Source organism: Xyrauchen texanus, chromosome 31 (assembly GCF_025860055.1).
Source record: "Xyrauchen texanus isolate HMW12.3.18 chromosome 31, RBS_HiC_50CHRs, whole genome shotgun sequence".
Taxonomy (NCBI): Eukaryota; Metazoa; Chordata; class Actinopteri; order Cypriniformes; family Catostomidae; genus Xyrauchen; species Xyrauchen texanus.
The window spans coordinates 13,822,167-13,838,415 of NC_068306.1; the positions used below are offsets into that span (position 1 = coordinate 13,822,167).

General features: G+C 36.8%; 1 long non-coding RNA gene across 1 annotated transcript; it reads left to right on the forward strand.

Moving 5' to 3' along the window:
• Positions 1–284: 284 nt before the first annotated feature.
• On the forward strand, positions 285–1,589 carry LOC127625162 (uncharacterized). Its single transcript, XR_007968265.1, has 3 exons — positions 285–420; positions 586–744; positions 831–1,589. It is a non-coding gene; the product is annotated as an uncharacterized LOC127625162 (long non-coding RNA).
• Positions 1,590–16,249: the final 14,660 nt, after the last annotated feature.

Here is a 16,249-nt window from a genome sequence, read left to right on the forward strand (position 1 = left end):
AGGTGAAGCAAGTTGGGACAATGTTGAAGACATTTGCTCACACTGGGCAATCAGGTACAACTTGCAAACAACACCTGTGGTTGTTGGTTTAATTCCCACTGGGGCCACCTGTACATGTAGTAGACCTAGATATAAATGTCATAGTTTAGTAGTTGAAGGACCAGGACTGACTACTTTATTCTTTTATTCTGGGAACCCCTGTAGGTGCAGATCAAACCCTAATGCTGCGACGTCTTGGAATTTGGCGATGTTGTGCGTAGCATGGACGACAAAATGCTATGCTGCAACGTTTCAGTGCCAATGTGTCGGTTGGAGAGTTATCCCTGCCAGGGAATCTGTTACTCCCCCCTAGACACCCAGGAAGATTTGGCATTGCTTGACAACAGTTTGAGGCAGGATAAAGAGCTCCAGCAACGATTTGTAAGTGTGCCGATTTCGTTTATAACGGTATAGGGTAATCTAAAAAGTAAAATTAAGATCGTACACTGCATATTCTACAGTCCGAATCCACAGCCTGTCACATTTTAAATTTATGAGAAGCTTCAGAGAAATGTAATTTGTAACATGTTTTTTTTGTATTTTCAGCTTTGGTTTTTGGCAATCAAATGTGGGAGGGACCTAAAGACAACCGTGTGTGAATGCTTCAGAGTATCTTCTCTAATCAACTTTCCATCAATACAACCTGGACTGGTGTAGGGGATAAAGCATGTTTTAGAGACATGTTCCTGAAGACCATTGTTCAAAGTAAGTTGGATATTTTTTTTATATTTAAGTACATGTGTATGACCTTATGCCATTCAAATGGAATGACAGATCTTTATTTTCTACAGGAGCCATCCGGAAGAACCCGGCAACCCAGGATGCCACTGATGAGGCGATCCAGGTTAACGTTACGCGTTACCTGAAAGGAGCATCTGAACATGAAGGTGGAAAAAGGCGCCACACAGCTGAGAGGGACCCACAGCCGACCCCTTAAACCTAGGCTGACTACTGACACCCCAGCATCACTGACAACTGGAACCCTTTCTTTATCCTGCAGTCAGTAACATCAAGACCCCTAAAAAAGCCTGCTAAAAGTGTCAGACTACACTCACCCAATCCACACTGTTCACTGTGGAAATTTGTCTTTTTTTTTTTTTTTCTCTCGTGACCCTGCTTTGAGGGCAGCTCCTTGGATGAATATGGGACGGTTTGTCCTTTTATACAGGCGCACGAGGAATCACTGAAGATATGCCAATTTGCACTGCCTCATTCTGGAGGTCGGGGAAAACCGGTGATTCTTAGCCCACTACGCCACGCAGTCCACAACCTCGCCAGACATTCTGATTGGCTGTGTTCTCTACAGCCAGATTTTCTGCTGTTAATTATATTTATTCCCACTTGTTGTCATGTGTAAGTTGAATGTCAAAATGTATATTATACCTGTTATCCTGCACATTCCTTGATACCAAAGATCTCAATTATTTCATATACAATTTGCTGCTTATTTCATTGTTACAGTGCTTAACTATTCTATTTTTAAATATAGCTTGTAAATCCTAGATTATACATCTAATACTTGATATCTGCATATTATCTGGTATCAAATATTCTACTTACCGTGACTTTAGTATTGGCTTATTTCATTCCGTCAGTGCTGAACAATTCTATTATAGTTTGTAAATCCTATTTCATACCTCTGATACTTCATATTGCACATTAACTAGTACCAAAAATTCTACTTTCATTCCGTCACAGTGCTTAACTGTTATTCTAGTGTTAAATAGAGCTTGTAAATCCTTGTGCCACTGGTCAGCATTGCAGTTATAATGGTATAGTCTACTCCAGAGCTTTACTCTAAATTATTACCACTTAACCTATTGTTAGAAATGACTTGTAAATATGATGTTATACCTCAATTTATTTGGTATCCTGCACTTTCTTTGGTACCAAATATCCTCATTGCTTGTGTTTACTGGTAATTCTTTTCATCCCAGAGCTGACCTCTTTATATTATTAACAATTATTGTGTTACAATAGTGTTTTTTAAAAAAAAAAAAAAAGAAATTGGAAACCTGCATGTTCTTTTGTGTGTGTGTGTGTGTGTGTGTATATGGACTCAAAATGAGTAACTGCACCTTTTGACTGTGTTTAAACAAGCTTGTAAACGTAGAAGGTTATGTAATGCAAAAGTTTAAATGTACCAACTTACAAGTCATGCACTGATGAAAAAGGGGAAAGTAATTGTTTATGAACAGATAATCTGTATTTTGCTTGTTATACGTGTGAAAGGGAATGAAAGTAATTGTAGTTATAGTGCCTCGTTTCACTGGGAAAGTGCAGGGATAGTTACAACGAGGCATGTAACATTAGCAAAAATGTAGTTATGGTAACATGATTCTATGAGGAAAATATGTTTCATGCCTTGGCAAAAATTTGTATTTATTTATTTATTTTTAAATAATAAATCCACCCTGCAACTTCCTGACAGATGAATTTTTGTGGCATTGTTTTAATGCCAATATGTTTATAGATTGTTTCTCTCCACTCTGGGGTGAATTTAAGAAGACAAGGTTTGTGTGAAGCAGAGAACCCCACAAAACTGTTCACCATGCCGCACTCCAACCTCTCTTAGTCACACCACACACAAAGGTAATAAGACTCCAGGGAATAACTCATGGGGACCATTTTTCACTGTCAATTGGTCTCTGGCTTCATGTACTTGCACACACATATACAAAAATGACAGAATATAGTAACCATCTATACTAACCTCTAACATCCATAGACTGCTGCTTGTAGTGGTGTGTGTGTATGTGTGTGTGTGCGCGCGCTTAGGGATTTTTCTGAAATCTTTCAGGGGACTTTCCACCGACTGTGAAATAAAAGAGCGTGAGAGAGGTGGATGTATTATAGGAAAATCTTTGGCTTTGCTCAGTCCACTGTGAAGCTGCTCTTCCACTCACTCAGCAATCTTAAAAGAGAGATAATAAGTTGCAGTACAGCATGGAGGAGAGAAAATATAGAGATGTGATTAGGGCATTAAGAGAGTTGCTAAATTATTACCTTAAAGACCGCAAGTGGCTTTTTCAGTGGCTGGAAAAAGGTGAATTATGGTCATATTACGATTTTGCCTTCAATACATTAATGGCCCATTTAGAGCACAACCGACTGACTAATTTTAATGCTCTCTTTAGTCCTAACTCTTTTAAAAATGCTAAAATCTGACCATTTTCATCAGCACTGTATTAAGGGTAATTTTTCACTGTCATTCACAAAAGTGTAATGTAAAATTCAGATTTGATCATATCAAAATGGAAAATTAAGTAAAAATAGAGGCTGAGATATGCATTTTTAAAGGTCATGTGTGTAATTTTTATATATTTTTTCTATCCCAGTTTAATGTGCAATCTTCCTGTCATTCTTCTAAAAATCTTAATTTGTGTTCTGTAGAAAAAAATAAAATAATACACATTTAAGATGGCATGAGGGTGAATGAATGATTAGAGAATTTTCATTTTTGGATGAACTATCCCAATTAATCCATATCTTCAGAAGTGATATGATAGGTGTGGCTGAGAAACAGATCAATATTTAAGTCCTTTTTTACTGAAAATCTACACTTTCCCTTTCACTTCCACATTCTGGTGTGGAAGTGACTTTCGCGTTCACATTCAGCCACCTACTGGTTGGGCTGGTCAAAGGTGGAGATTTATGGTAAAAATAAAAATAAATAAAAAGACTTGGAAAGTTTTCTACAAGAAAAAAAAATTCAATTCAATTTATGGTCCAAAAGAAACCTCCCAGTTTCACTGACAGATAAACTACCTGGGGAAAGAATTACACAGAATCTTGGGAGCTCTGTTGCCTTCTTTCCAAATCACCTGAGATTGTGTTTCCTGCTTTCCCACCTAGATCCATTCAGGTACAAGTTGAAAGAGAAATATTGCTTCAACTGCTAAGTATTTGGAGGATTGCTATAGCGTTTCTATGTCAAGATAAGAATGTCTTCTGTTTTGTTTAAAGAGATAGTTCACCCAAAAAAAATGAAATTCTGTTATTATTAACTCACCCTCATGTCAGACCAAACCCATATTCTCTCGTTTGTGAATGTGGAACACCCAGGGGCACATCTCAGTGAACGCACAGAAACCTGACCCAGTAAAAAAGGGTAGCCTACCCTCACTTACTTGGGGGTTATGGTCCCCGGGAGAAATCTTTTGCAAAAAAACAACACCAAATCTTCTTGAGTAAGTGTAACATTTGTGGAACTATTGGCTAAAGCATTTCTAAAAGACTTTAAGGGCTCTATTTTTATGACTGCGCAAATGCAAAACAACCATGCACAACGCCTTCAATAATTTTCATGAGAGTGCCAATTCGAAGGACAATTTGCATTTGCAGTAAGGAGGTTCCACCAACAGGTGGTATTAACTGTCCAACCTTTGAAAATAGTATAGTGGAACCTAAAACTGTCCCATAGACCTTAAGGAATTGGCACGACATGAGAGTGAGTGACAGAATCTTCACTTTTTGGATGAACTATCCCTTATTTAAGTCAACAAGAAGTGGTGTTCGCAACCTATATTACTTCCGTAATGTGGCATATTACAGAGTGAAAAATTATATTCTACACAATATTACATGAAGGGTGGGACTTAAAGGTGCATTCAATAATTTGGGGCTAATTTAAAATGTTTTACACATTAACAAATAAATTGTGTTTTTGTGAAGAGTGATCTGAATGTGTACACTCACATGAGATGACTTTACTCATAATAGTTTTCTATAAAAAGTGTTATTTTTTACATGGTGCGTGTCCCCCCTTCAGTGTGTTTCACCATGTTGAAATAACATGGTCCGCTGTGTTTCACTAAACGTCGAAGAAGAAAATCTTAGTAGATACGTGTATCTATGCTTAGCGCAGTTAGACATTATTCATTGTTTAGACCACTCTCTAAAATAGTATCAGTGGAATTTACAGAAAACTAAATTACGTGTATAGTCAACGTATTGGACAATTTGGACACAAAATTGGCACAGCGATTGTTGTTGATTTTGAGTAAACCATGATGTTGGTTTGCTTGGAAACAAAACAAGTATTTATGGACATGCTACATTTTATCATCAAAAACAACTCTATTCTTTCCTGTACCATAACATTCTGTATCGCTAAATAACTGAGGTTTATTTCACGCTAAGCAGTTCTCTAATAACTGTCTTTAGAAATAACATGAAACGTAGTCCATCTCCAAATTGATACGAGGGACAATAATAATCTGTCCTTAACTGTAGAAGATTGTTCACTTGAAGTCTAACATTTGTTTAGTGGGCAAAGCAATTATATTATAGTGGTAATAAATAACTTTAGAAATGGCCTCAAACTCCTACATTTTCCAGATGCAAATGATATTACAAAGCTGGCAGGTGCAGCAGAGACGATCATGCTTATCCACATCGATAGATAGCAGTACAGCATCTAACATCACTGTCTATTTGTACTAAAAGAACTCGAAGAAGAGCAATGCTAACGCCAGTAAGAGAACTAATGAATGCCCCTTTCGTTATATCTAAAGGGAATATAATGGATTATGAAACGTGATCTCAATATGACAGGTGTTAGGAGGGGAGGGGTCAACAATACGGACTTCTTAGATGTAGAGAAATGTATTACATTTTGATGAAAGATTATGAACACAAACATTTGTTTTTGCTTTAGAATAACATGCACAGATGAATCGTAGGCAGAAACCAGAAACAAGACCAGAAACATGTATTAAAAGTATAGTTCACCAAAACATTTAATGCTCTTATAATTTTGTCACGGTCCTGTCACTCGTAGGCAGAAAAAAGAAACAAGACCAGAATCATGTATTAAAGGGATAGTTCACCCAAATAATTTAAATGCTCTTATCATTTTGTCATGGTCCTGTCACTCATAGGCAGAAACCAGAAACAAGACAAGAATCATGTATTAAAGGGATAGTTCACCCAAAAAATGTAAATGCTCTTATCATTTTGTCATGGTCCTGTCACTCGTAGGCAGAAACCAGAAACAAGACAAGAATCATGTATTAAAGGGATAGTTCACCCAAAAAATGTAAATGCTCTTATCATTTTGTCATGGTCCTGTCACTCGTAGGCAGAAACCAGAAACAAGACAAGAATCATGTATTAAAGGGATAGTTCACCCAAAAAATGTAAATGCTCTTATCATTTTGTGTGTCAGGACTGTGGAATCATCATCCAATGTCTGTCTTGTGTTTGTTTTTGTATGAGCGAATGGCTTCAGTTGCTATTTCCCTGCTGTGCGCTCTTCTGTTGGTCTCATATTTCATATTTGGGGCATGGTGACTGGATCCTTACATCCCTGTCTGGTTCAGTTTCAGTTGGTGTCGGGATTCGGACGTTCATGCTCCATGTTCTGTCTATTACTGGCGTGAATGCATTGCGCATCTGCCATCTTGGCGGCATGCACTCATGTCTCTTGCGACCGTTGACACACGTTGCACTTGCTTCACGCTGTGTGCCCAGGTCGTGAGCTGTCTTCACGTTGTGCTGAGGTTCGGTCACTTCGGTCTGAGGTGTCGGGTTTGTGTGTGGCTAAACTCACACACATGTGTCCTGTCTCGTTGTGTCGCCTGTTGTGATTGTCTCGCTGTGTATGCTCAGGCTTTGTTTGGCATTGCTACACATTCTCTCGTCTTGTCTGTTGGTTGGCATGAGTGTATATTGCCTTATTGTATTGGTGATGTGCGCTCATGCCATTCGGGTGTCTGTGTCAGTTTTGTTTCTGTATTGGCACGTGTCTCTCAGCTTGCGTCATTCCCGCCTCCTTGTTTTCCCATTATAAGTGAATCTGTCTCACATGCCAAACATTTAACCTGTTTGATTTCTCTCCCTATTTTAGTCTCCTTGTATATGCTGACAAGTGCCAGTTCATCTTGTTTTGTGTCTTATGTCGTTCCTGTTTCTAGTCTCTTCTGTCAGTTCCAGTTGGTCGTGGTTTCTGTTTGTCTTCCCCAGTCCAACTCCACAGGATTGCCTACGTTGGATGGTGTTTTCCCCAATGGGGTTGTTTATTTTTGGTTTTTACCTTTTTGGTTCAATAAATCCTCTTTGTTTTTTCCATCTGCGTTTGAGTCCTGCCTCTGATTCTCTGCTTCAAAATGTGACATATTTACTCACCCTCATGCCATCCCAGATGTAAATTACTTTCTTTCTTTCACAGAACACAAATGAAGATTTCTAGAAAAATATCTCAGCTTTGTAGGTCCATACAATGCAAGCAAATAGTGATCAGACCTTTTGTAGCTCCAGAAATCACATAAAGGAAAACATAAAATAATCCACAGGCTCCAGTGTTTAAATCCATACTTTCTGAAGTGATATAATAGATGTGGGTGAGAAACAGAACAATATTTAAGATAGTTTTTTACTCTTCAGATATGAAAGTGAAACTAATCAGGCACCACAAGTGACTTTCATATATAAAAGTGAAAGTGGAGATTTAGAGTAAAATTTGTATCTGTTTCTCACCCACACCTATTCTATCCTCTGAAGATATGGATTTAACCACTTGAGTCTTATTAATTCCTTCTGTGTTTCCTTTATGTGATTTTTGGAGCTACAAAGGTCTGATCACCATTCACTTGCATTGTATGGACCTACAGATCTGAGATATTATTTTAAAAAATTTACAGAACTTTCATTTTTGAGTGAAATATCCCTTTAAGAAAACTAATTTACAAATTCTCCAAATTTTCCTTCAAACTCTGCACTTGTCATATTTGCCATCCCCCACGGACAGGAAGACAAAATGAGTGAAATAAAATAAGAATAGAAAAGAAGGACACTTTATCCAGATAAACGACAATAACACTGCAGCCAAAGACCCTGTGGCCTAACATCCACACTACGACCATTTCCATGTTCACTGCTGTCTCCTGGGAAACAAGTACCTGCCAACAGTTAGTAATAGTCTCCATCTCCTATCTCTAAGCTAAAAGGATGGAGTGAAGGTTTGTAAGTGGGTGATGAGAGAAAGAGAGAAAGAAAGAATGTATTGCTGATAAGAGGAGGGTTTGGGGGATGTATGTGGAGATGGATCACTCTGAATGGTGTAGTTGGCAGGTTGGGTCACTATATTTTAACAGAGGATACTTGATCCATCAAACTCTATTTCTCGCTCTCTCTATCCCTCTATTTCTGTTTCATTTATTAACCGTCTCACTCTTTCTCCCCTTTTGTATTGGTAGGGCAACATGAACATGCTCTCTGGTTACCAAGAACAGTTTTTAAAATTACTGTCTGTTCATGAAATTGAGATGAAAAGCAGGGCTAAAAAACACACAAACAAACACATAGACAAGCTCTGCTGCGCAACCTAGTCAGCTGTTTACTGCCTTAATAGGGAGCCGGTTCCTAAGACAATATCCTATCCATCATTGACCCTAATCATTTGTAAATGGCAGAGTAATTAAAGGAAAAAATCACCCAAAAATGAAAATTCTGCCATTAGCACTCACCCTCATGTTGTCCCAAACCTGTATGACTTTCTTTCTTCTTTGGAACATGAATGAGATGTTAGGCAGAATGTTGCTTCAGTCACCACTCACTTTCATTGGATCTTTTTTCCATTCAATAAAAGTGAATGGTGACTGAGGCTTACAATCTGCCTAACAAATCCTTTTTGCAGCTCACTTAGCTTTGGAAAAGAGCAGCACACATAGGTGATGCTGAAGGACAAATAGGGAGTTTTTCCCATATCGACAATTCTGACAGACTCTTTCATGATATTATTCAAGATCAATACACCCTGAAGCATGTAGTGAGTGACTGGCTGTTACCTTGAACACATGAGGGATAATTCCTCGAGTTGGGGAGGCAAAGATGGTCTTTAACTGTCAACCAGAAGATAAAGCCAACTGCAGCTTCACTAATTACTGCCATTACACCCTTTGTGTCATTAACCTATCATAAAAGCACTCCCTGGCATGTAATAAAACACCATAAACCTGATACATCTGTCACTGTGAGGTGGTAAGTGATTGATTTATTTTTCATGGCTAAATTGGTTCCCATGAGTGACAATGTTACATAAAAATACAATTTACTTTAAGGATGTTAGCTGTACGTATATACACGTCTGCTTTTGAAGTGTAACATGTATGGCTAATTGCACCCTTCAAATGAAAGTGATCACGACACCAATTGCTGTACATGTATAAACCACGAGTCTGATCTTATATCTGTTGCACCTGAGTCTGATCTTATATCTGTTGCACCTTATTCTCTGTGGATTGAGAATTCACTTTATTTTAGAATTATATAGGAATAGTTAAACCTAAAATAATATCTCTGTCAAAATCACTGACAAAAATGTTCATTGATGAGGTTTTTTTTTTGTTTTGTCAATGAAAATGAGACAAACAAAGACACATAATGACGATAAAGATAAAAAATTATATTAATAAGATATTAATGCACTAATCATAAACTGTCTAAATGAGAGGAATTAACAACAGAGTACATTCTAAAAGGTAGCTAATACTTTGCTATTTTATTGCAGGAGCTCAGGTTTTATGGACAATTTGCTCATGTTGACTAATCTTACATATTAAAGGAATATTCCAAGTTTAATACAAGTTAAGCTCAATCGACAACATTTTTGGAATAATGATTACCAGAAATTAATATAAACTTGTCCCTCCTTACTGGGTTAGAGTGTGGCACTTACTGTCCAATGAAGGTGAAAGGGAGCCAATCCATAAACAATAAAATACTCACTTCATAAGCTTTCAAAGTATAGCCACAAGATGTGAACGATATCTGTATTGACATGATTGTAGTGTGATAAAATCACATACTAAACTTTTTTGTGTAAATGTATATCCAATTTTACATCTAGTTGTCATGATTTAATGCTGTAAACCCTAAAACCGTAAAAAACAAAAATAAAAAAAACCTACAGTTTAAACAACTTTTATATTTATTATTTGTTAACTGTATTTAATAATACACAAGTTTTAACAGAAGAAATTGCACATATTAGGGCTTTTAAAAATATAAGCTTCACATTTCTGCCTTTAAATCCTGAAGCAACTGGCCACATTAACTTCCATTTTAAGTGCCTTACTGTTTTCTTCTTCTTTTTTAAGAAAAAAAAGGGGGCACGTCTAGATTAATTGTTGGGGTAATAAGCATTATGCCACAAATGCTGAAGACTGAGATTAATTTGTATTGAACCCAGAATATTCCTTTACATATATACATTTTTTATATGTTTTATACTTGTTTAAATACTAGTAAGTAGTCTTTACTTATTTTAATTTTTTTTTTAATTATTGAATATTGAGTTAAAGTTTAGTCTTTTAAAGTTTGATACATGTTTTAATCAGTTTGCACATTATCATCAACTTAAATAGGCCTGTATTATTTTTGTTGGATAAAATTGTAAAAATAAGTCAAACTGACTAAAATGAATGAATACAAAGATAATAAAGAAATAATACAAAAATGAAGTCCGTCTAAATATTAACACTGCATTTCTGACATAATTTAGCCTCATGGTATTGCAAACCTGTCTAATTTTCTTTTTCCCATGGGATACAAATTATATTTTTCAGATTGTCCAAGTTTCCGTTTTCTATACATTGAAAGTTGTCAGTGATTTATACTGCCAAACTCTGAAATGGACTAAAGAAACAACCATAAAATGTATCCATATGACTTGTGCCGCATATTCCAAGTATTTTGCAGTCATACGATAGCTTTGTTTGGGAAACACATAGATCATTATACCCTAAAAATCTTCTCCTCTGCCATAGCTCTCAAATATCATCATTATTACTTGCATTCAGTTAAAAACATTAAAACGTGTAGAGCAACATGTCATGAGACATGCGAAAACCAGTGATGTTTGACATTGTTTGACACTTCGTTTAGTTAAACTAGCCAAAGATATAACCATTTTGACATATTTTAACTTGACATAAACCATCATCCACTTGCTTGGACATTCTGTTATCTCCTTTCATGTTTCATGAAAGAAAGAAAGTCAAATGGTTCTTAATCAACATGAGGGCGAGTAAATTATGATTTTCCTTTTAAGTCAAACTGCCCCTTTAACTACATTGCATAAAACTGCACCACTTTTCAAAGAGACTAAAGGTAAATGTAAACAGTGTGCCATACAGTATGTCTCGCTGGGAAAAAATCACACACATTTGCGTTTGCAGCCAGCGGTCCAGATAACTCATTGCTTCTCTTTATTACTCTTCTACAATCCTTTCTTCCACCTTGATAACATGATTACAAGGAAGAATGGAGGGGTGGTGTTGGGGGGGGTAAAATCTGCATACATTAGCGCACACATATACACACACACACACATTTGCTCTTAGACACCATGGCTCGTAGCAATCAAACGCTGTGCTGCATACAGCACCGGTACATGTTTTATTCATTTGGCTTCTAAAGCACTCTCTCTCCTTTCAAACTCCACACTGTACATTGACAGAAGAACACACAACACACAAAAGACACTCATGGAAAATCTTACCCTATGAACACTGTCTTCACCACAAAAATGGCACAAAGAAACAAACGTGTCCATCAAGTCAGATCACAGAGCACTTGCTCTGTATGCAACTCTGACTTGCCGCTTTTCATTAACGCCTCAAAAGAAATCAAATGTCAAGTGAAATAAATGAAAATAACAGCATTGTCATGGCTTGAACAGTTCTACTGATGCAGATGCAAATAATTGCAAATTGAAAGAAATGATCAAAATTAAGTTAGCTGTCACACTAATTTTCTGTGATGCATTCTCTCTCTCTCTCTCTCTCTCTCTCTCTCTCTCTCTCTCTCTCTCTTCTCTCTGCCTGTCTGTCTCTATAGTCATGACCATTACCAAGAGTATTGAGGCTTGTTTACACCAATTCCCATTTCTGGCATGAAAAACATGCATAAAAACTTTTTAAAATGGAACAATGCATTTATATGACCTCCAAGTTTGAAGGCTAGATCAATTTTGCAACCTGGTCTTAAGGAAACATGCATCACAGTTTCCTAGTGAAATAAACATTATGGCTTCACGACAACAATACATTTTATTCTCAATTCAAAAGTAAAACGCTATATTATCAGTTTATCAACATTTACTTTTCGCCCTTTTCGACACAAAATCCAAAATCCAATATTATGACATCTTGTAGTGCATGACTTGTAAGTCAACACATTTGAACGTCTACAGTACATTACATAATCAACTACATTTAGGCCACATCCCCACTAATACGTTTTTCGTTTGAAAACATATCTTTTTCTCTATGTTTTGGCCTTCTGTCCACACTGAGACTGCATTTATGTCAGCCAAAGCTGAACTTTTTGAAAACGTTCTCTCAAGTGGATACATTTTAAAACAGCATATTCACATTGTAGTGTGGACTGTGAATTCAGATACAGGTATATCTGAAAATAGGTGTGTTCAACTTTGAGCAGCGTTGCACAGACCGATCGCTCTGGACTTGAAGCAGTACATGTCGGATATAAATTTTGTTCACCTTGAACCGGCGCCACAGCCACGTTACCATGATGTATGCCATCAAAGTACCGCAAAAGAGCAATTCGAGAGCAGCCGGCTGGCACAGCTGCTGCAGTTGTTCCAGAGGAGCAGCACACGCTCTGATGACACAGCTTATTCACGATTGGCCAGACTCACAAAGTGACATCAGTTACATGTGTTTCAGGAGCTGCTTTCGCAATTGCATACTTCATACTACTACTTTGGCAGAAATAATAGTATATTTGTATGCCATTACCATGGTGTTTATACTGACACCTCCAGCTCAATGAAAACTCTTACAACTCTGTATTTTTATAACAGTACATCACGTTTATTACATGCTATATTATGTTTTTCATAGTAACATCATGTTATTTAATAAAAAAAAAACTAAATTATTCAAAACACTGACTCCTTTATTGGTATTAAAATATTACAGGCTTTTATTGGACTTTCTTCTTAACACACAGCAGACTATTGTATTAAGCAGAATGAACAATGCTTCTGGTTATTTTATGTAAAATTCAAACATCTGTCGATCTGAATTCCACTTCGTTTGTAATAAAGAAAGCAAACATTGCGCAATCTTCCATGACTGGTGTGGGTTCAGCATGTGACTGGAAGCACTAAGTGTCTGGCTTGACAGCTCTCTATTCAACTCCTGCCCCGAATGAAACTGGCAAATCTGGTCAATCGGCAAATCGAGATGCAGTTCAAGTCGAACACACCTTATGATGAAGTATTAGTTGTCATGTGACACTGTCATGTGATTCATTGAACCAAAATAATCAAGATGGCAGCCTGTGTTATAGTGGCGCTGTTGTGCCTAATATTCACTTTTGGTAGCGTTGTTAAAGATAAATGTTACGATGTACAACCTTCACATTGCATTCCTTCAAAGGCGACGGGAAGTTAACTCGGAATTAGTGTCCGGCAAAGGAACACGTGGACAATTGCTATTCAGACCATACATACAAAGGTGATTTTTTCACATGCACAGTAAGGGAATTTAAAAGTTTACATATGTTTCAGTGTGCATGAGCAACTTTTGGAAAACACTTGATATATAGGGGCAGGGATGATAGCAATATATATTCGGGGCAGGGATGATAACAATGAGGAAGGAGAGCATCTCGAAAACGAAAAAGGCATTTTCAAATGTATCCATATTAATGTAAACGTAGCCTTAGAAACTTGTTCTTATTCACCATTCACTTTAAATGCATTGTTATTTTTTCCATACAATGAAAGTGAATGGTGACTGAGGTTGTCCTTCTGCCTAACATCTCTTTTTGTGTTACATAGAACAATGTAAATCATACAGGTTTGGAACAAGATGAGGGTGAGCAAATGATGACAAAATGTTTTGAGTGAACTATCCCTTTAAGAGTAGATCTTTATAAGTGCATCTCCCAAATCAACATTCTCTTTTCATTTCTTTACTTCACCATATTCAAAGAGGAGTTCTCTTCCACATTTTACAACCCTCTGCCAAATTAAACTGTCTCAGGAGTGTGTAGTAACATCAAACTCCTTCTCTGTTCTTCCTACAGCCCCCTAGATACTGAATGAAGCCAACACATGTTACCTTGAGCTTCAGGGACAGGTATTACATTAGTAGTGGCTGGTCTTTCTGCTTGGATGAGCACATTCTTGAGCCGTGAAACTCAATTAATAAAACTATATCCACATGTTCAGATGGGACTGTCTACTGAATTTGAAGAGACAAGAAAAGAGTTAAAAAATAAAAGCCATCTGTGATCTGGGGACATAAATTATGGGTAGTAAATGGGTACATGAATAATGGCTTGCCTTTAGGGCTGCTATTAAAGGAAAAGTTTACATAAAAATGAAAATTCTATTGTTTATTCGTAATCGGTTTAGACGCCATTATGTCACCATCATGGCATAATTTACATAAAACCTAGTGTGATGCAATATTTTAATCTGAAACTCAAATGAGATTTGATAACTGTGGCAGAGGTAAGATTTTTAGCAAATAACAAATTATTTTTATTTTATTTTTTTTAACTTAATGATACAATATGAATGCAGAAGACAAGGAACATAGTGCATGAGTCATATTGACAGCTTTATGATACCTTTATGGTACTTACAGTATGATGACAGAAGTTACATTTTTTAGTGAACAATCCCTTTAACGAGAGTAATTCTTGGATTCAAAAGGTGTGATATCTTGTTGCAGGATATTCGACATAACATTCAATATTTTTCAAAGAGAATAGTCAAACATGTCATCACCAAAATACTGTGTGATTTGTAAAGTCTTCATAGTCAGCGTGACAATTTTTATCAGCTTAGGGAAAAGGACAGCTTGTGCAAAAAAAAAAACACACACATTCACACTTCAAACGATGTGTTTCTCCTCCCGCTAGACAACAGCTGGCTGTGTGCTGGTGTGTGTGGTACACCTGGCACTGTGCAGATAGAGTAAACCTCAAAACACACAAAAACACAAACCTCACATCAGAATGAATCATACGTGCTTTAGAAAGTGGGTTTTGATAATATTTAGCAAAAATGTGTTGACTGAGAAATAAATGTCACTCTGAGGGACATTTGATGGTCAACTGGATTAAGAAATATATGTTTAAGGGGGCCTGGGTAGTTAAGCAATTAAAGACGCTGACTACCACACCTGGAGTCACAAGTTTGAATCCAGGGCGTGCTGAGTGACTCCACTTAGGCTTCCTAAGCAACCAATTGGGCCGGTTGCTAGGTTGGGTAGAGTCACAATGGGTTAACCTCCTCGTTGTCACCATAATGTGGTTCTCGCTCTTGGTGGGGCATGTAGTGTGTTGTGCATGGATGCCGTGGATAACAGCGTGAAGACTCGCCACGTGATAAGATGCGTGGATTGACGGTCTCAGACACTGAGGCAACTGAGACTGCAACTGTCCTCTGCCATCCGAATTGAGGCAAGTCACTACACCGCATTGGGAATTGGGCATTCCAAATTGGGTAGAAAAAAGAAAAAGAAAAATATGTTTATGAAAGCATTATTCCATGAATACCTCTAACGAGTAGGATAATAATTTAATGTCAATATATTAGAGTTGAAATCTAGAACATATACAGTATATTGATTCTGTCAATGCTATGAATAATATTCAATGTGCGGTGTAATCTTAAAATGATGCCATGTTATAAGCCAGTTGTTCTCGGGTCTTGACCAGTGTTGGGTAAATTACAAAAAATGTAATTCACTAAACATTTATTATTTCTCTGTGTATTAAAACCATTATCAGATTACGTTTCATGAAGAAAGTAATCAAATTACTATTTTTTATCTTTTACTCTTAAGTTACTTTATTAAACACTTTTTACAAAAATAAATTGTATTTCCACCCAACAAATCCAAAATAATGGCCAAATTTCCTAATTGTTCATTGTTGCACACATCCCACATACTTAGCCCCCCCACATTTCTCCCTTACAATGATGCATTAGGGGGCACATGTCCTTAGCTGTCACAGAAATGCAAACAGATGTAGCCTACATACTATGAACAAATTCATGTTTTAAATGTGATCTACATACAGTACATAAATAATTTTACATAAAAGTATACCTAAAAGTAATTAAATTAATAGAAAGTCAGTAACTGTAATCTGATTAAAATAATTTTATGTTTTAATGTTTAATGTTTTACATTCCTTTTGACTAACAGTAATTAGATTA